This window comes from Egretta garzetta, unplaced genomic scaffold (genome assembly GCF_000687185.1).
Source record: "Egretta garzetta isolate BGI_Z169 unplaced genomic scaffold, ASM68718v1 scaffold875, whole genome shotgun sequence".
In the NCBI taxonomy this organism is placed as follows: Eukaryota; Metazoa; Chordata; class Aves; order Pelecaniformes; family Ardeidae; genus Egretta; species Egretta garzetta.
Genome location: NW_009259626.1, coordinates 129,039 through 149,387, shown reverse-complemented (window position 1 = coordinate 149,387; position 20,349 = coordinate 129,039). Strand labels below are relative to the sequence as shown.

Sequence of the window (20,349 nt, the reverse complement as noted above, 5' to 3'; positions counted from 1 at the left end):
GCTGGCCGCCTCCCGGCGCACCCACTGCCCGCCCTCTGCAACGGGGAAGGCGGGCACGTCCTTGCGAGAGGCGCTCGGGCGTGAAATGCAGCTTCACCTCGCGGCGTCTTTCTTCCTTGGCTGATTGAAATACCCTAGAAGCCCTTTTTTTAGCGTGCCGTCTGTTGCTTTGGCCCCTGGTGGGTTTGGGTTTCATGGTTCCTCCTGGATTTGGTTGGATTTAGGCTGTGCAGGAGCAAAACTGTGGTTGCAATACCTGTTACTGTGCAAAAAGTCTGGTTTGCTTAAAAAATGTTCACGTGTGTTTTTAGAAATTGAGGCATGTTGGGTTCCCTCGAAGGGTGCCTGGCTAGCCTGTGGCTGAGGGGCGGCTGCTGGCCTGGTCCAGCCCTGCTTTCTGCCTGTGTCTTCACCTTGTATCTCTCAAAACTTAGGGTGAGGGAGTGCTGGTGACACTTGGCTGGAGAGGAGGCTGTGAAGCAGTTGGGACTCTGTGGTGAAACCACAAAACAGATCAGCGAGTGATGTAGCCTACAGCAGCCAGACTGGTCCTTAGAAACATGCTTGGCCTGGGCTTTTATTTAGTTCTTTGGGCAGATACATCTGCATGCAGGAGCCAAACCTTTTTTTTTCTTTTTTTTTTTTTTTTTTTTTGGTTGCAATTTCAGTGGGTTCATTCAAGGCAGCAGCAAACCTCAGTTAATGTTTCTACATTGTGCCATGTTGGATTTGAGTCCTGGGGCTCCGAATGTGGTGTTGTTGCTCAAGGGCTTTCACCACTGTTCATAGCATGTTTATTCCTCGGGGAATAGTTTTAAGTGGTAAATTAAAGCTTCCTGGGTTTTGTAGCATAAACAAGATTATGGTCTCACTTTTTTTTTTTTTTTTTTTTTTGGCGTGCAGAAGCGGTGATGAGCTTGCCCTGGCTGTTGGACTCGCACGGACGCACCACTTGCTCTGTGAGGTATCTATCACGGCTGTTCAAGTGAGTGAAGCCGTAGCATCGTTTTCTGAGCTGTTATGTTTGAGAGTGGCAACAGGCCAAGCCACAGAGCGCAGAAGATGTTTAGAATAATTAGTGGTGGAATACCCTTTTAAAATAATTGTTTGGATTCATCTAGCACTCAGTTGTAGTGATATCTCCCTCTAAACATAGGCAGGCCCCCTGTGTAATGAGTCTCATAGTATAAACAGTCATATCTTGAATGACTGTTGTTACTTTTAGGATGTCTAAGATAGATGCTTTTGGGGGTTTTGCCAAATCCGCTGTTGGTTTGACTTTTTTTTTCCTGCAGCGAGTAATGTGGTTCTTAGCCCTTGCAGTGTGTAGTCGTGCAATGGCCAGAGGAAAAGCTTAGTAACCCTTGCCGTTAGGGGCTGGCATGGCATGACAGAAAGCTTCCCACCACTCCTCTGGCAGCCCGAAGTTGACCAGTCCTATCTTTTCCACAAAATCCCTGCTTTGTACACTGCCACATTCACAGAAATGTGGCCAGCAGTTAGCTTTGACAGGTGACTGTGCATCACTTTTGCTTTGAGGCACTGTCCTCAGTTAATTAGGCGTAGAGCTCCATCAGACAGCGTTTGTCTGTGCTGGTAAGTCCATGTTTTTTGTGCAGAGGAGATCAGGCGTGATCATGGTCGCGTTGCTTGTGCTGGTGTGTTCACCCTGGGCCAGGCTCTTTCTCACAGTGCTCAGCTTCATGAGGCTGGCCTCCCAGGATGCCTTCTCCAAGTTTGTTGAGGCACGGCTGCATGAACGCACAATTCTTGCTTTCAATAATTAAGAAAAAGGATTGTGTGAGGAGTTTTCTCATGTTTTGCCGTATGGTTTATCAGAGCATAACAGACAAGCTGTGGCACTAACCCCTCATGCGCACATGCCTTTTAAAGTTTCTTTTCAGCAGCCAGCGTGCTGGCTGAGGCTTGTCTGATGTCTTGCATGTGGAAGCACTAGCTCCTCAGCTTAAGGGAGAGCAGCCCAGCTTTTTGAGCAGGAGGAGAATTTGCTTTACAAAGACTTGTTTTCTGAGAGGGTACCATAGAGGACATTGTGCTTAGTGTTTCAGATGGGAGGTTTCTCATAGCTTTGCTCATACAGCGCTCGCAGACCTCTGGCCATTTTTATACTTGCCCCATGGCTTATTCAGATTTATCCACTCTGATGGAAGGTTAGTGCCCTTTGGTGGGCTGTATGTCGTTCAGGAATGGAAATGTGGTGCTGTAGGCCTTCAGCAGCAGGCCTCTTGCTTGCTACAAGCATGTAAGTAAGTAAGAATACTTTATCTTGTTTATTATAAGCAAATGGGACTTTTATAAAAGTTTTTTGACTTGAGTGAGTAAAACCTTCTGAATGGCTGGGTTTATTAGCTCAGAGAGGGCATCATTGCAGTTTGGGACTGCAACCAGGTCAGGCTCTGCTGCTCTCTGGCAAACTCATTTCTGCACTTGGCATACCCTGCACTGGTGCCTTTGGTTGTTTGCAGTCATCTGGTCAGAGATCCTGCATGGGAGCAAAGGGTTCCTGTTAAACACGGTGATGGCAAACGCTCATCTTGGAGAGCTGTGGGACAGACCAGAAATATAATATGCCCTCTAAGCAGCTTGGCATTGGTGGTTTTGGGACACTCTGTGACTCGAGGAAGTCTTGGGGATGGCAGTGGTGGGTGTACCCCTGGTAAGAAGTGTTTCACCAGCTGCAAGGGCCGAATGAGTACATTAGTGCTTCTCTGTGCCAGGATGATTTTAGGGGAGTCTAAGATAGACTATCTCCAGGTGTTAGCAGTGAGTGTGGCTTGTCAGGTTGATGCCTCTTGCGTTTGAAGTCAGTTCAGTGGGCACAGGACCCTGAAATGTTAGGTGAGGATCTTTGTTTGAATGTCTAAGGACATGGTCTGATGAAGAGACGCATAGCACTTGCTGTTTCTGCAACTTCTGAAACCAGTAAGTGCTTGGCACCTTTGAAACTCAGGCTATCCAGCTGCCGTACTATGGATTTCAGTTTAAGTACCGAAGATTAAAACTGTGGTTTTGGACTGTATTTATCAGTAGAAGCTGTTATTTATGTACCTTGGTTTTAAAGGAAATACCTTTGTAGTATAAATGTTGCGTGACCAAAAAAAAAAAGCTTGGCAAATTGATTATGTAAGCAAATGAAATGACATTTTAAAGCAAGCTTTTTTCCTGTTTGCATACAATGTGGCTGTTTTTTGCTCTTTCCTACCATTTAACAACAGAGTGCATTTTTTCAGTCCTTTTAGTGAATGTCTTCTGTATGGTAGGTATGAGAAATATTTGTTTTCGCAATTTGAGTCCTTGAAGAGGCTGTCAGCAGGCTCTGGGAGGCAGGAGCCAGCTGTGAGTATCAGGGTCCTATAGCTGACCAAAGCAGCAGCACATCTATGCATTTAAAAAATAAGGAAAAACAAAAAAAGGAAGGAACCCGTGTAACTGATGCTACTCTGGGAGCCGAGCTTCTCTTGGAGTGATGCCCTGGACAGCTGTCCTCTCAAGGATATCTGGTTGCAAAGGGAATTGGGATAATTTTTATGTTCTCTGCCTCTGGGTCAGCTGTAGTGTTTGTGTGTCCCTGTGCAAAGGGAATTTGGTGCCTCCACAAAAGTTGCACAGGTTACCTTGAGCCTCCTTTGACGGCAGGGAGCACAGGGCTGAGTCAGTGCTGGCTGCTGAGGGCTGTGACTCAGTGCTGTCCCCTCGGATGCACATCCAGCCCGCTGCCAACAGAGCCAGGGAATAACCTGATTACAGAAGTGTCCTCTGAATGTCGAGCTGCTTATGGTAATTATGTGTGTGTTGGTGGAAGTTGGTCATTACTGAGTTTTTATATGCCACGCCAAGCAGCTGTAGAAGTACCAGGAAGCTCAGAGGCCAGAAGCTTCTTTCCATTGTGCTTGATAGCACAGTGTTATGGTTTTATATCTTTGTGGGATGGTTTTTAAATTTTATTTTATTTAATTTTATTTTTTTTTAATTTGTGCTTAAAGAGGAATGGTGCTTTGTTTTCTTTGGGGAGAAATTTCTTCCCTGATGCTGTAGGATTAGGTCTCTCTTGTATTTCTGTCTCTCTTAAAGTGAGGATGCTGTCCATGCTTTTAAATTGGGATTGCCTCATGAATGAATGTTTTTATCAGGAACTCCTGCCACGCAGTACGTTTCTGAGCTTGATTTCCCACTGCATAAGCATGACGCTGTCAGTGCCCCTGAATGAAATTGGTCAACACATTGAAAAGTCCATCAAATTTGACAAGAGGGTAGAGATGTCAAAGGTAAGTGCTGAGAAGTTGTGTGAGGACAAGAACCTGCATGGAGGAAATTCTCAGATTAGTGCTCCGCTGGAAAAAAAACTGTTGGCTGAGTACAAATATATTATTAGACATTAGAGTATCTTCATGGTAGGGGGACAAACAGGAAATTGAGTTTCATAAGTAGTTCCAGTAGAAGCTAAGTATCTTTATTTTCCTTTGTGAAAGTGGTGAGGAGTGATCTGATGAGCAATCTTGCATTGTCGTAGGTGATAAAATAAAATAAAAGGTTTGGGGTATTGTCCCTTGGGGCTGAAGGGGGAGGGAGATGAGTGAAGATTTTAAATGTCACTGTAAAGTCTTTTGCATTTGTCTGGGAGAATTTCCTTTTATAGGTGCCACATATCCACTTGGGTCAGGATTTTTCTGCACAGAGTGCTTTTGGCAGAGATGTAAAAGGAAGGTCTGCTCAGGGGATTGAAGAATATTGCCTTCCTCCTGCACCAGTATGAATTTAAGATATTTATACTGATGTTCTTTTCCATTTTGGTTTCTAAGACTTTTCCTTTGTGATGCATACTGAAACAGGATTTTTTTTTTAATTTATTTTTTACATTAAAGAGACTCTACCAGACTGTAGCTCTTGGACCTGTGTCTTGTGTCTTGCGGGTAAGATGCCAAGTATCCTGAGTATTCTCAGTTTGGTGCTGCATGTCAGGGTGTACTCTCTGATTACCTTGCTGTCTGTTGCTTTTGTTACTCTAATACTTTAAGTCACATAAACAATTTTGTCATGGGCCTTTGGTAATATTAGGCTTGAGGACTATATAGATGCCAATTTATCATTGTTCCAAACTCTATGTGTGCTAGAGTTCTTAATTTCCCAATGGCTCTCCCTTCTCCTTTCTGCTATTAATTTTGTCATATCAACTCTAGGAAGAGGTGAACTGTTTAAAATTTGATCAAAAAGAGAACAAGCAAGTATGGAAAACATTAGTTTCTTTCATTTATCAGATGTAGCCTGTGAAAATGAAGTTTTTACATAGGGATTGTGAGGCAGCCTCAACTAGAAGTATTTTTTTTCTGTTTAATCTGTTTAAGTTTTGATATTTGCAGGGATAAATAGTACCTGCCTCTTCCTTTCTGAAGGGCTTCTGCTGAAAGCATTCAGTGCATCTAAAATGAGGTTGATTTATTCAGCTCCCCATCTGAGTCTTTAAACTTTCACTGCTTTTTTCCTTGCTTAATTATACTCTAATATTTGGGCACAGTCTGCTGTCTACTATTAGAGAGGAAAAAATGTCTTTGACTTCTTACTTTAAATGCAGATTTTTATAAAACTTTGTTTACAAAGCCTATTCTGCATCAAAATAGATTTTTATATTTCACCTCAAATATTGAGCACAGGTATTGAGTACTTAATAAAGACTTTATATGACTTCCAGTAAGAGCATAGTAGGATCTTTAATCCAAAAGCATGATCAGCCCTATGTTTTCATTAATAAAGTTTGCACATGCGTGCAGATTAGCTGCAAAATAAATGTGGACAGTTCTAGCAGAAGACTCTACCTAGGGATAATATAAACACCAAGATACGGTGATAGCAGTAATTACTGGGGACTTGGGAGAGAATTGAAGGAAAATACACGCTTGTCCTATTCTTGCAGCAGCTGCCAAGGGAAGAGCATAGCCCTCAAGATGACGGAGCCTTGGTTTGGTCCACCCTGGATGCTATTAGGAGGATAGTAAGGAAAAAACATATACTGGTCAAAACCAGACTAAGATAAGACATTTCAATACTGCTTTTGTCCTTAGACTTGCCATGTTTTTTAAATCTAAAGGTAGAGGATCAGTACTGGGATATTGAAGTCTTTAAAAATGGGAAGAATGAATGTAAGCTGAGTGCTGAACTGTGCTTTGTTTGTGAGAAACTGGTAATGAAGTTAGCTCCATGGGGGAACTGGGTTTATATCCCTCTTCCGCTGCCCAAATTTTAAAGCTGGCTCTTAACACACACATGTAGCTCACATTGGGAGACCAAAGGAGGTCAAAGATAACTTCTCTTTTTGGACTACTTTTTTTAATCCTGATGGCCTTTGGTCAAGCTTACACCCTGGAAAGAACTTTGTAGTATGTGTGTTTTATGTGTTTTCCATGCTATGGAAATTAGCAAAAGGTTTTGTATAGGGAGAGATCTCCTTTGTGATAGTTTCTTAATCTGTATGGGAAATAGCATTGTTTCCTCACTTAAATTTTGGTAGTTTTGGTAACTCAAACTTTTCATCTGGTTGAATGTCCTCTTTGGTTGCTGACTCTGTGTAGGAGGGGGTTGTTTGAAGGTGTGGAGCCACAGGAAACTGTGAAATATGGTCACATTCCATGTTAAACTGGACTCATCTTTTCTAGCTGGATAAAACACGTTCCCATTTTTTTTCTGCTTAAGCTTTTCAGAACAGCTGTGTGGCACTACACCTCCATTTTCTCAGCAGCATTGGCTTTGATGTCTTCCCTGGAGCTGAAGCCCCGTCTTGGTTAGAAGCACTCTTACAGCCAGCGAAGTCATCATTCAAGTACAGAGAGCAGATGTGCTTTCCTGGGATTTAATGTGTATTATACAGACATTCATGTAGTCGTATTTTTACAGATGCTTTTTATCTCCTGCCGCTTACCAGTGCCAAGCAGTATTCTGCAGTTTGATGTTGTGTGATACTGTGTTTTGGTAACAAAGTGGAGCTGGAAATTAATGCTTAACTCAAACCAGTGATCCTGGGAGTTGGGTGTTGGGTGTGTATGCTAGCATTTTAATTGGCATCCGGATCTTTTTACGGTCTCCTGCTCAGCTCTCCGCGTCTCTGCTTCAGCTCGCATGGAGGAGCGAGGTGGGAGCACGTGCCCAGGCTCCCTTCGGAGGATGGTGAGCGCAGAGATGAGCTCTAGGGGCATGTCTGCTGCCTGTAAGTCTGCGATTGGATTGTGCCTCAATCACTGATGAGCATTCAGCCTTTGATTAATCAGAAGCTAAATTGGGACCTTTCACTGAGTTAGCTCTTAAGAATGTGCAGAAAAGTGCAGCTGACTCCGGCAAAAGCATAGAGGTCTGGTTGGGAGCACACGTGCCTGTGCTTTTGACAAAGTACAGGCAAAAGGGCAAAGTCTCCCAGACTAAAGAGCTTTCAAGAAAGTGCAGAAAATCCTCCCATAACTCCATAGCCTACCTTACATGCTTGGACCTGTAGGAGCTTGAGCCCGGTAGTCTTCCCTCTTATTTCATGAGGACTGTCAGGTCCCTCCATCATAGTAAAGTCTGCAATGTCTGATATTTTTCCTGTGTCTTTGAACCTCTTTTTTGCAAAAATCTAGGAAGTTACGTTAGACACAGCTCTGCTGTTTTCCATGATGATGATAATGAGTTGGAAATACTTCCTGTCTGTGCAAAGGGCGCATTAGTCTGAAAGCCTTTGGGTCATTTATCCCCGTTGATGCTTTTGTATTAAAGTTGATTTCCGAGGCCCTCGGCACTGATGAATGCAGATAATGAGGGATAGCAAGTACTACTGTAGCTGGGTCTTTTTTTCTGGTGCAGCCTAGTTTCTCTTATCCCCTGAAAGCTATTCTTAGTAAGTGGTTGGTTTTTTTGAATTGAGTGAATAATCAGCATTTCATTCACTGTCCTTACATATGCTTAAATATAATATTAACCTAATCTTCTTATATGCTTTTCTTTCTTCTGCTCCTGAGTTCATAAAGGAACCAGGTTCACTATTAATAAGATCTATGAATGAACCTACCTGGAAATAAAATAGTTCTTTTGGACTTTGGCTTGCTTTTATTGCCAAGATGATGATTTATTTGTATTTTTGGGAGACAGCATCATTCATCTGTGCTGTCCCCATTTGTTTTCTTTGATGCTGTCAAGAGCAGGTTTTTTTTGTGTACAATTTCCTTAGATACAGTCTGTGAATGTTTTGGGGTTTTTTTGTTTTCTGTTTTGAAAGTAAAATGTCTGTCTTGTGGCAAACTTTCTATTTTCCCTTTTAGGAGGGTTGAACGACCTGAAAAGACCATGGTGGTGATTGACATCTGTCGCTCCTGCCCTCAGGGCTGAAGCCCTCCTGATCAGTGGGGGGTGAGCGTGTGTGTGCGTGTCAGGTAGCGCGGCGGGAGTGCTGGTCCGCAGCCCCACGGGCGCTGCTGTAGCGGCGGCGGGGACGGGCGTGGGCCGATTTGGGTCCCCTCGCGGGGCGGGAGGGAGCTCTCCGTGGTGCCGGGCGGGGCCGAGCGGTGGAGCTCTGTCGGGGGCTGCGCGCCGCGGGCTACCCCCGTCCCTCCCCCCAACTGTGGGCGGTGCTGCGGCTGTGGCCGGTGAGGAATCGTGTTGCCCGCATCGAGGTTTCAGTCCGCCCTGCTGATTTTGGCGTATTCCAGTGCACGGGAAGGTGTCTAGCTTTGGATGTAGGCTGCTCGCCCCGGTTTGCCAAAGGTACAGAGTTTGTGTGGTCACTCTGCTGAGACCATCACCACACTAGAAATATAAACTTTGGATGTTAGGCCATGGTCGTGTTTCCTGGAAACAGGTTAAGTATATTATAGCTTAAATAAATATAGCTAATGTTCCTGTAACTCCATACGTTTTTCTCAGCCCCCCCTTCTCCCATCGTTGCATTTCAGATCATGATGGCTAGCTTTTATGTAGCCAGATAATACTCAGCACTATTAGACAGTATTCCCAACTTTGCCGTTCATTTTCCATTTCCTTTGGCCACCTCGTGCATTTTTTCTTAGGCAAAACGGCCTGCTTTGCCTGTAGGGTTCAGTCTGGTTTAACAGTCAGCAGGTGAGATCTCAGTCAGTGGTGAAGCGCGGTACTTCTGAGGCTGGTTTTGCCAGCCCTGTTATGAACTTATGCAGCTTCTCAGCACCAGTGGTGTCCTTGCTGGCTCTTTCAGCATAAGCCTACTTCAAGTTCAGAGTTGTTCTTTGTTCTGCTTTTGATCTGTTCTTTCCTCTGTAACTCATTCAAGAGGTTTACTTTAAAAGAAAGTTGGCTTTCCAGTCTTAAGCAAGCTTCCCTGATAGCTGTGAGAACGTTTTCTCAATAGCTGCTCTTGATTGCTTTAAGTGAATGTGGAAGAGACTAGAAGTACAACATTTGATTCTTGCAATAAAAGTTCCTTTGAGGAATATGGCTACTGACTGTTATTCTCTTGCCAGACTATCACCTGACTGCTTGGATGAAACAGGCTGCTTTGAATCCTAAAGGGAAAAAACCACAATATTTTGAAGGTCAGCTTTTACAGTGCAGTGGTAGAAAGTTTTTTTTAGGAATTGTTCTTCTGGTAGCTTTCAGTGTAACATAGCTCCTCAGCATTAGCTAATGTTTTGACTTTGGTATTCATGCTGCATCCTGGCTTGCATACCTTCCTTGCCTTCCTCTAGTGGTTTCTTGCCTAGGTTCAGTACATTGCAATATCAAGTGGGACATAAATTGTAAACCAGGCATATTAATCACAACAGGATAGTCCCTTTGCCTGGGAAGAGGTAGGAAGCTGTAATGCTGTCCATTTAGCTGCAGGCTTGCTCTGATTAGGAGACCCAGAAGAACAACGAGATGGTGGTCTGTACTGCCAAAACATGAGTGAATTGTTTAAAATGGAGTACTGCACTGCCACTGTAAAGTATTTCCTGCTCTTGCTTTTGAGCCATAACCATCATTTTGTGTCTTAACTGTACCCATAATCAGCTCTTTGTCTGCAGAGACTTGAGGCAGGTTGATGATGATGGTACTGAGCCTTGTATAGGTCCCTCTGACAGTGAGGTATTGTGATTGTGCCATGAAAAATGGAAACAGCGCAGCCCTCTGAGTGATCTGAAGACAGCAGGAACCCCTAGATTTACAGAAGTCTGTGAAAGTGAGTATAAATGTGTGTTTCTGCATCCACTGGTACTTAAAATGCATGCAAACTCCTCTTGCTCCAATAGTTTGCTGTACTTCAGGTGTACACTGTTGGCAGCATTGGTAGTGAATACTACTCTAATGTGTGTGCGATGGGATAGTTTTGAATAAAGGACTTTGAATAAATGGATCTGTTTTGGGAGGCTGCTGGCATTCTTATGGGAGGTTTTTACCTCAGAGAGCTAAAGTCTTGGTTTCTTGTTTAGTGCATTGTTTAGAGAATAGTTTGGGTATAAGTTGGGAGAAGCATTTTGTATGTCATATGGCCCAGTGAAGTGAATTATTTCAGCTCGGTGTATTTTGAACATCGGTTTCTATTCAAGATTACAATCTAACCAAATTTTTTCGGCCCTGGTATTTAAGATGTTTTTTTTAATGGAACTTTTCAAACACACAAAAGCTAAGAAAAACTGGAACTTCCATCACTGGTTACTTCTCCCCCTTTTTAAATGTATGTAGTTTCAAATTGGTCTTGCTAGGAGATTCTTTGGGGGGGGCACTTTGTATAATGTAGTTAGTAGATAAGGTAGGCATAAGTATTTCTGCTATGATTAGCATCGTTTCCTTTGGCTATCAGGAGCAACTTTTAATACTCAACAAGAGCTGTTATATTATCTGAAAATGTATTTATCAAACTTTATCTGAACTCAAAAAGACTAATGAAAATGAAGAGTATGAGTTACCTACTGACAACTCGGCCTGTGGAGGTAATGCATCAGAATTGTCTTCTGTAGTTTTGAGTCTTTGTCTTGATACACTCACAAGTTTTGGTCCATTTGTCCTCAGCTGTGGTTGAGAATCACAGCATACAAGACTTTTCAAACCTTTTTCTGTATGCAAGTAATGGAAGCCAGGACCCTTGCTTGCAAAGGGTCAGCCATCCTCACCTGTGCCTGGGTCATGCCAGCATACTCCTGCCCTATCTGAACTCTGCCTGGCATTTCCCTTGCTGGTCTTGTCAAACTTGGGGATGTATTACAATTTCTTGAGTAAGAAGGTAGTAAGTACCATTTCTGCACAAAGTGGCTGTAAAATGTCTAATGTTCTGTGTTGGCAAACACTCTGCCCACACACCAGAGTGGTGATGGAAGTCAGATTTTACACCATAAGTGTGGTTGGTGTGTGGTTTTTTTTTTTTTTTTTAAATTTTTTTTTTTAACATACAGATATTTAATATTGAGTAACACAAGGAACTACTCTGGAAGGGACAGTTTGAGTTAGTCTTGTGTTAGCAAGATCCCTGATAGCCAGCTGCAACTGCCAGGTCCTGAGGAAGGCTTACAGAAACTCAGAAGACTGACTGAGAGTTGAGCTCTCTCAAAAGTTAGCTTGAAGTTCTTCAAATCTGCTCATATTTGTAGTGGGGGAAAAGCAGAAATGTGGTTTTTAGAAGTGAAAGGTAACAATTCCATATTCTTAGAAGTCCAGCAGCTGTTTTTTTCAGAAACATGGCAGTGATGAGACACACACTCAAAAGCCGCCACCAGGGAAATGCAAACTGTTGGCAAGATTTGAGTTACACACACAGGGTGCTTCAAGTCGGCTTGCGGAGGCTGCTGCTGTGTGCTCTTCCTCCATGCTGCGATGGCCTGAGGGAAGGCCTCTGTGGGGAAGAAAACCCAATTTAAGATGCAGGTGCAGGTTTTTTGTCTCCCTGCTGCATTGAGGCAATTGGTGTGATCCCCCTTTCCTCACCTTGTGTGGCAGGGCAAGGGCCACTGGGTGCCTGCAGGTAGGTCAGAGTCCCTTGCTTGTGGTCCAGTTCCAAGGCTGGGCTGTGAAAACAGCTGCAGCCAGACTGGGATGGTGCAGGGGAGCTGTGCGCACTGGTATGTGAGTGGTCCCCTGTGCAAGAGAAGGGCAAAAGTTATGGCTCTGTTGCAGCCTTTGGCAACTAGCTTCGGCAACTTTTCTTCTTCCCAGCTCCCATGAAGCTCTCCTGTCCCTGCATCGCTCTCCCGTAGTCCTCAGCTCTGCCCAGAGCACAAAATGAGTATCTATGCATAAATAGGGAAGCAACTGACTTGGAAACGTGATTCCAGCTAATCATGCCCTGGTCCTTTGTTCAGGAAAACAGCGTGATTCAGGTTTCTTCTGCAGTCTTTTAACTTCCTTGTGCATGGAGTTCCTGTAATGTGTGCGTAAAAGCCAAAGGATTAAAGAGCTCTGAAATCCTCCCATGTTTAAAAAAAAAAAAAAAAATATGCATGCACTGGCAGTGATTACAATCTGTCTGCTTGAGTAGGGCGATTGCTGGGATGGCAGAGTACTTGCTGCTGCTGTTGGGTGCCCTGGCCTTTGGTACATGTGTGCAATCCACGATTTTTGTTTCCCTGGTTTAGTTCATGCTTCCTGGCTTTCTGTGCACAGCAGATGTTGTTTCATGCTGTTTCCCCTGGTGGGGGAAGCTATTGGTGAGCTGCAGGCTGATGGAGAATGGTTAGCATCATGATTCATATCAAAGGCTAAGCCTGAAATGTGCACAAACAGTATCTGTGTTAAGCCATGTTTCAAGCCTGTACATTTTATCATGGTGTACTCTTTTTGCTGAAGTTGCAGCACCCTCTTCTGATGTTTTATCTTCATATAGGCACTGTAAACTGTGATCAAGTTGCCTCCTAATCTTCTCACTGATAAAATTAATGAAATTCTGTGGCTGCGCTGATTGAGATGTTTTTTCCTGCAGTCATTTCTGTGTGTGTGTACATCTGTGCCCCTTGGATCTTGTCAAGAGGAGGGGCTAATCTCCTTTATGGCACTTGTCCTCTGTCAGGTGTAGATAGGTAACCCTAGTCTCACTCAATGCTCCACTTTTAAATCCAGCAATAAATCACATTGGTTCTTCAGGCTGCAAAAATGGTGTGTCTTGTTACCAGGCACTGCTTGGCATGGGCATACTTCACCCCACCTTTGCTAATTGCTGGTCTGTCTCCCAGCTTTGTTCAGCAGCCACTTGTTACATGGGATGTCTGGAAGCAGCTGATGGCAGAGGTTTGCTTTTCCGCCTGGCGGCAGCTCGGCCATCCTATCCTGTGTTTAAAAGTAGAAGTCTGTGAATATGGTGCATTGTTTTGGAGTCCTGAAGAAGTAAACTTAAATGCTTAAGGGTTGTGGGGAGTGACTCCTATGGTAAAGACTAGAGAAGATACTCACATTTCCTTAAGGTAGGACATAACAGTGTTTAAAACCAAGAGGTTAAACTGAGTGATAAATATGTTGCATCTTTTTACTAAACATTGATTTCTGAGGCACTTCTCTGAAGTCTAATGTTAAGGTACAAAATGTCCATGTAGCTCACATGCATCTTCTCTTTGCCTTTGGGAGGAAGTAAGAATGAAAATAATCAGCCCATCTTGTTCGGAAGTCTTAAAAATATTGCTGTTGTTCAAATGAAGAGATTTGCAGTCCTCTAGTATGAACATATGTAGAACAAGCATGCAGGTTGTTTTACAGGTATTTTTTTCAGGATGTGTTAAGCAGAAACCCTTGGCTGCTTAGTGGACAGACAACAGCTTTCATCAGCTTTCTTGGTCGGCACAAGAATATCTGCTTTTTAGTGGATCATCTTCCAGTGCCAGAATGGGTCGGTGCTGCTGGGATGGGTGGGTTGTCCTCTTCCTGCCGGTCCTCTAGTCTATCAGAAATGAAAGGTTCCTTGCTGATATTCTGTGAATATGTGAAACCATTTTTGGTGAGAGAATGTTTGAAAAATAGTTTACCTTGGTATTTGTTCCTGAACAGGTTTGACTCTTTATTCTAGAATAAATGATAAATGTAATCTTATTTGATACCTGCAGCAAAAGCAGTAATAGCTTGGATATTGCTTCATGGAGTAGCATACTTTTTTTTTTTTTTTTAACCTGACTCTTGTTGCTTAATAGCTGTTGAATTTTCATAGCTTTTGAAGTGACAGTGAACTTGGTTGCAATGTCTTACGGATACTTTCTATACATAAGTTAAAAAAGAGTTTGTTTTATTCCAAGGCAAGGAGACACATTTGACAGCTTTGTATTGTGTATAAACTGCACTTACTGCTTTTTTCTAATTGCAGCACGTATGTTGTTTTTCCTAAACTATTTTTTTCATTATGATGATCAGTTGCTAGCCTTTCCTAATTTATTTTAGAATTTTAAATGAGCAATTCAAAAGGGATGTTGGGATTGTGGTTTGGATTTGGGCTATTATTTCATTAATTCAGTCTGAAAATGAAGGTAGGTACTATCACAGATGTCAAATTGTTTCTTCATGTTTAGGTGGAAAAACTATTTCCAGAGGAAAACCCAGTTCTGTGGTTGTTTTGTTGAACTGAGTTATAGTTTACGGTAGAGACTCACCCCCTTTGTGTATGAAAAGATACGTCATGTCTTCTGTTGCAGGCTAACACTATAGTTTTCCGGGGTCAGGAGCAAAATCTGCCATGAAGGCATCTCTTCCCCATGTTCCCTGGAAGAATGGGAGAAGAGGAAGAGTGGGACCAAAGCCCTGGTAGCTGTTCGCAGCTGATCTCAAACTGGAGGCACACTTCCCACTGGAAACTGGTAGTGGCAGTTCGAAGTGGGAAAGATTCCTAGTTGAAGGAGAGGAAGATAGTATAAAAAATACCCAGAGGGACAAATTCTAGAAGTTACATACAACCAACAAAAAAATCATAATCAGTTGCATTTGCTTTGCAGCTGGAGTGCATTGACACTCATCTGTGTCCCAGCAGAAGAATGGGTGGACAGTTTAGGCTGGAGTAAAGTTTTCTTCCAGCTGCTCACCTTAGTCTGAGGCTGAAGCAAGTTTATTTTAATTAACAAAACCCCTAGCTCCTCTGGTGCCTAGGGAGGGTGCAAACCAGCAAAAACTGTGGCTGTGTCTACATGAAAAATACACCATCTTTTGAGTTTCTTGTTTGACCTCTCTGTGAAATGTCTTGATGCAATCTGTGTCAGGATACATCCTGACAAACTGAGCAAAAATGAACTGAGCAATGCAGTTGGCTTTCCACCTCTAAGCAGTGCTATTTCCTGAGCCTGTGTTGAAATTGGAAGGGCAGATGATGCTGGATTTAACACACCTGTGGTTTCTGTCATGTGGATGTGTGCAGTTGAGGTGCCTCGGCAGCTTACCTGTGTTTTTCAACACTGTAAAAGTAAAATAGGAAAGTAAATTTATAAAGATTGGAATGATTGGGGGTTTTGTCCTGTCCACATGGCTGGTGGTGAGTGCGTCCAGACAGTTACCCTTCATTTGGGTGGTTCTTGCAGGTTTGCCTCTTGAGGTGGGACCTCCTGTCCCTTGTGGGTGGGTGTTTTGGAGGTCTCTCTGATTGGCCGTACTTTTTTCCCCACAAATCTTATGGAACTGAATCGATGCATCTAGCATCTTGCAAATTTAAATTATGTTGGAAAATCACTGTCAGTTACCGAAGGGAAACATGGATGTATTTGTGCGCGCGCCTAATGCAAGGGTGCCTGTTCCCTTTGACTCCTTTGCTGGCGTCATGTCTGGAACCTGGGGCTGCGGCTCTCCGTGGAGGAGCCCGAACAGGGTGTTGTCCCATCCTCTGACCTCATAGCATGGGTCCCTGCCTGGTGTTGTGCCTCTGCTCCTCTGGGCTGGAAGAGATAGGCATGGGATGGGCTGATGGCTCCTGGGATGGGGCAAGGTGTTGTTTAGGCAAGGTGGCAGTGGTAGCTGTAGAGTTGGAGTCACAGGACCCCTGCCACCTGCTCAGCCAAGGAGGCCTTTATTGCCTTCAAGGAAGGAGATTTTCATTGCTTAAGGAGAGCCCTGAAATCTTTCTCCTCTCTCAAAGATTTTAGGAGTATTTGTTGACTACTGAAGACCACAGCATTTTAGCTGTATGCATTTCTCAGTGCTTTTCTCCTAAGGAAGTTTTCAAAGGGCTGGCAGATTACCTCTGAGAAACTAGAGATGCCGGTTTTTGCATGTGAGATGCAGTCTACGTAATGATGTTAGCTATCAGATCTCTGATTGGATTCTCATTGCCTTGAAACGTTTTAAATTGAGCTTTAAAAAGTTAGTATTTTCAGAAAGTCCTAAATGTCCAGCATGGCATGTTCTTCAAACAGGTTTCAAATATCCTTTGCTGCCCTGGGAGAAATCATGTTGGGAGTGTTAATGAACTTTTTTTGGTCAATAAACTCACTAGTCGTTTTTAGAAATGAAGCTGTTTGGAAGTTGCTTGGTTTTAATTTGTTTTGGTTTTTAGTTGTTATTCCTGCCATGCAATGAAAAAGAACTCTTCTCAGGCTTGCTTTTGAACTCTTTATTTTACTCCTGTCTCTCTGGCAGGAAGATAAACCTGCATCCAGGAGGATAAACCTCTGCCATCAGGCAGAGCTGTGTAGGATGTGTAGAAGATGAGAGGTTTGTTCTTGGTTTTTATAACATAATGGTATTTCCCTTTTTTTCCCATTTAGTATCTTTACTGGTTCAAGGTGTAAAATCTCACTTATTCCTCCTCCCCTCTTTATTGCTCACAGTCCTTCAGCAGTGAAGCTGGCTTTGGCAGCCTGTGCTTGCCGGCATAGGGGTCACTGCTGGGCCACAGGCTCTGGGCTGGAGCGCACGGGCCTTCTTTTCTGCTGATGGTGGTGTGAGAGTCACAAAACCTCAGGGCAGAGCAATCCTCTGCTGAGTGAATGCCCTTGGAGCCCCAAGCAGGTGCCTGTGCACGTGGCTCTGCCTGCTACAAAATCCCAGCACAAACGCCGTGGCCTGCCCAGTTTGAATGAGATTCAAATATAGGTGCTTTTTTTAAACAAAAAAATTAAAATGAGCATTTTTTTCCTGGTGGTGAGCAGATGAATATAGTGTCTTGAGGGTGGGCAAAGGCACTGTGGTGCCAGCATGGCCATGCCTTGCAGAAGCAGCACCCAGCCCTGTCTGGGCAAGCTGGCAGGGCCCGTCCTGCCTGCCCGCCCAGCCAGCTGCCGCTCGCCTCCTTCAGTGTGGACTTGGGCTGCTGTGGTTTGCCAGCTAGAAAACTAAGAGTTAGAAAATAAACATTTGGATTTTCATTGTAGATATTTTTTAAAGTAGTACTGTAATACTGTTCCTTATGCGTTGTGCCTCTGGGCTGGTTCTTACCCTGTAAAACTGTCTGCAGATGTCAATGGATAAGGAATTTTTGCACTTAGTGGTAAACTTATTTTAAGCCCCAAGCCTCACGAATTGTATTTATTTAGTTTGTTTTTCAACAAAGTCAGGGAATTACCAACTGGGGTAATACAATTTCTAAAACAACTTGAGCTTATACTAATGTAGAAACTCAGTTAAAAATTGCTAGCAGTGTGTTGTCTCAGGATTAATTATAACTTTAAATAAAGCAATGCTCACGTCGAATGAGAATTAAAAAAACTAATTTAAAAAAAAATTTTTTTTGGTGGATATTGCCACAAATACTGGAGTTTCACATCACATTCCAAGGCTTTGGAAGAGTTTTTGTTGTGGATATGGGGCTACTAGGTTGGGAAAATACGAAAAGAAATGGTAAATCATCGTGCTGTAAATACTGTATCCCTATTTGGTGGGCTTGAGTATAGTCCATTGCAGTGTGGGAAGCTGACTTTGGCTGACACTGCATTGAGCTTTCTAGGCATTTTTACTATTTCATGCCAAGACCAATGTATTATTGGCATATTTTTCTGGATTATTGGAAAATGCCACCATGAAGTGTTGGGAAATTGAAATGTCTTTGGAAAAAATAAAAGACGGAATTAATGCAATCTTCTAGTATATGGACTTTAAATATTGTGTCAGATCCCTTCTTGTCTAACTTGACCAAAACAGTTTAAGATATGAAATGTGCATCCATCAGTTGTATTGTCCATATTGTCTATTCTGATCAACTACTGGACTGCGTGTGTGTTCTTGCAGAACGTAGCCACTTGACTGAAATACTCTTGTTGCTTTGGAAATAGCTTCTGTGATTTGCTGAACCATTTTAGAACAGTGTATCTTCACATTGATAAAGTCACATAAATATTTTCTTATAACTAGGAGACTATCTGTAAAAATAAACCCATCTGTTCTTGACGGAACAGCCATGCAGTTTATATGTATTTATAGAGATAAAATAAAATTTTCTGTAGCATTAGTCCTTCCTGTTATTCTGTATCCTTCTTACCCAACATCTGCTGTTTCTTTCCTACCCCACTGCTGGTAGTTGAGGGATTTTGCAGTTTTGCAGGCACTTCGGGAGTATGCAAGCTGATGCCAGCAGTATCAAGAAACTGGTGTTTGAAAAGGGGTTTGTAGTGTGAGGCATTGTTTATATGGATTAAAATCAACCACTACAAATAAAATTTAAGGTCAAAATTAAAAAAAAAAAATTCTAACAAGATGACAACTTTAAATTTGCTTGCAGGATAAGTTGTATGTGATAACACAGAAGTTGGTTTTAGTTTTAAGCCATTATTGGCGAAATTTTTTGCTGACCCTTTCTGCTAGAAGGTGCAGAGATTTCAGATTGGGTTCTGCTAAGTAGCTGCTTGTGCGTCTGGGATGTTTCTCCTGGCCCCAGTATTAAGCAGTTTGTCTTGATTCCCACCCCCCCTCCCAACCAGGAATGTCCAGAATTGTTTCTCCCCCTCCCTTTGCTGGGGTTACAAGGGAATTGGCTCTGTGACTGTGTATATGTAGTGTGGGCTATTTATTCTTACAGAATCAGAAATTTGTTCCTTTTAAGGTCAGGAGTTGCCATTTATAATGCACCTGAATTTGTAAAAGAAAAAAAATAACTGTGTTTCCTCTTTTTGCAGGGTGCAGAATCAGCATGTGTCTTTAATAGTTAAAAAGGTAAGCAGACCATATTTGCAAATACCTAGTGAGTTACTTTGTTTTCTGATTGATACATTCAGATCATAACTTGGAGGAGGGAACTCATCTTAATGTGTTTAAAGAGTTATTTAAAACTTTATTATTTTATCTATAACTTTTATTTATGTTTGTACACTAAACCTCTTCAAAGATATTGGATCAGTACAGTTTGAAAACAGGGAAAATATTGCTAAGAAATATCAAACTGTATGAAGTTGAGATACATGTTACAAAAGATTACTTACCCTTCTGACTGCAAATTTGTATCCAATCCATATTAATAAATAAATATCCAGAGCTGGCATTGCATATGCTGCAAAGCTGACTTGAGAGTTTGAGTGTTTGAGCCAAGCTCGGTAACTGATTGTGGTGGGGAAAAGAAGAAATATGTCCAATTTATAAGTCTGTCTTCTAACACCAAAATCACCCTAACTGCATGACCTTTTTTTTTTTTTTAATAAAATAACTTCAAGATCTTTGAGACTTTTTTAACCTCCTTTAAAACTATTTTAGATTTTTCTTTCAATTAGCGATTTTCCTTAGTACCACCGGGGAGCTGCATCTGTTATCTTTTAAATGCTGGTGAAAATACTAATGTTACTTACTGGGAGATCTAGGCTGCTCTTTTTTCTTCTCTGAATGGTTACCACTTTTTCCTTTGAAGCACATATTGAATACATTTCTGGCAGTCATGGGTATTTGAGGGATCCTTCAGAAATAGTGTACGTTAAAAATTAGATGTTCAGTCCTCAAAGTAAGCCAGTAAGAAGGATACAGACAAAGGATACAAAACTTTATGATAAATATATGTTCCAAAATAGTTTACTGTAGAATAAATCTGCAAACATTCTAAGTTATTTCTAATTTGGAGCTGGGTTCTAGACTTCCTTGGTCAAGGGAGAAAAGCTTTAAAGTCAATTATTTATATAGTGTGACAGTAGATGGTGCTGTTGGAGCAGATTTAATCACTTGAGGAGTTGAACTGCAAGCTGAGGCATATGGTATTAATGAGCTCTTGGGGTTCCTGGTGTGCAGCCAGCAGCTTTGTGTTTTGAGATTTGCTGTGCTGAGCAAATGCTTGGGCTGTAATTAGCTTATACAAATTCTAGCAGTTGCTGCTAGCTTATATTCATTCTTGCAGCAGTACACAAAACTTGAAGGAAAACTTGCTGTTGGCCTGTAATGCCATCATTGTGCTTGAAAAGCACACAAATTGCATGGGGGAAAAAAAATCACTAAGAGCAATAACAAAATATGGTGTGTGACTATTGCTTTAAAGAGTGTATAAAGTAAGCTGATAATAGT

General features: G+C 42.4%; 1 protein-coding gene across 1 annotated transcript in view; it reads left to right on the top strand.

Annotated features, from left to right (window-relative positions):
• Positions 1-10,151: 10,151 nt before the first annotated feature.
• Positions 10,152-20,349, top strand: part of ADARB1 (adenosine deaminase RNA specific B1) — a 70,903-nt gene continuing 60,705 nt past the window's right edge. The window contains exons 1-2 of the transcript XR_004841959.1: positions 10,152-10,171; positions 18,987-19,023. The gene's annotated coding sequence lies outside the window, so the exon portion shown is untranslated. The remainder of the gene's footprint in view (positions 10,172-18,986; positions 19,024-20,349) is intronic.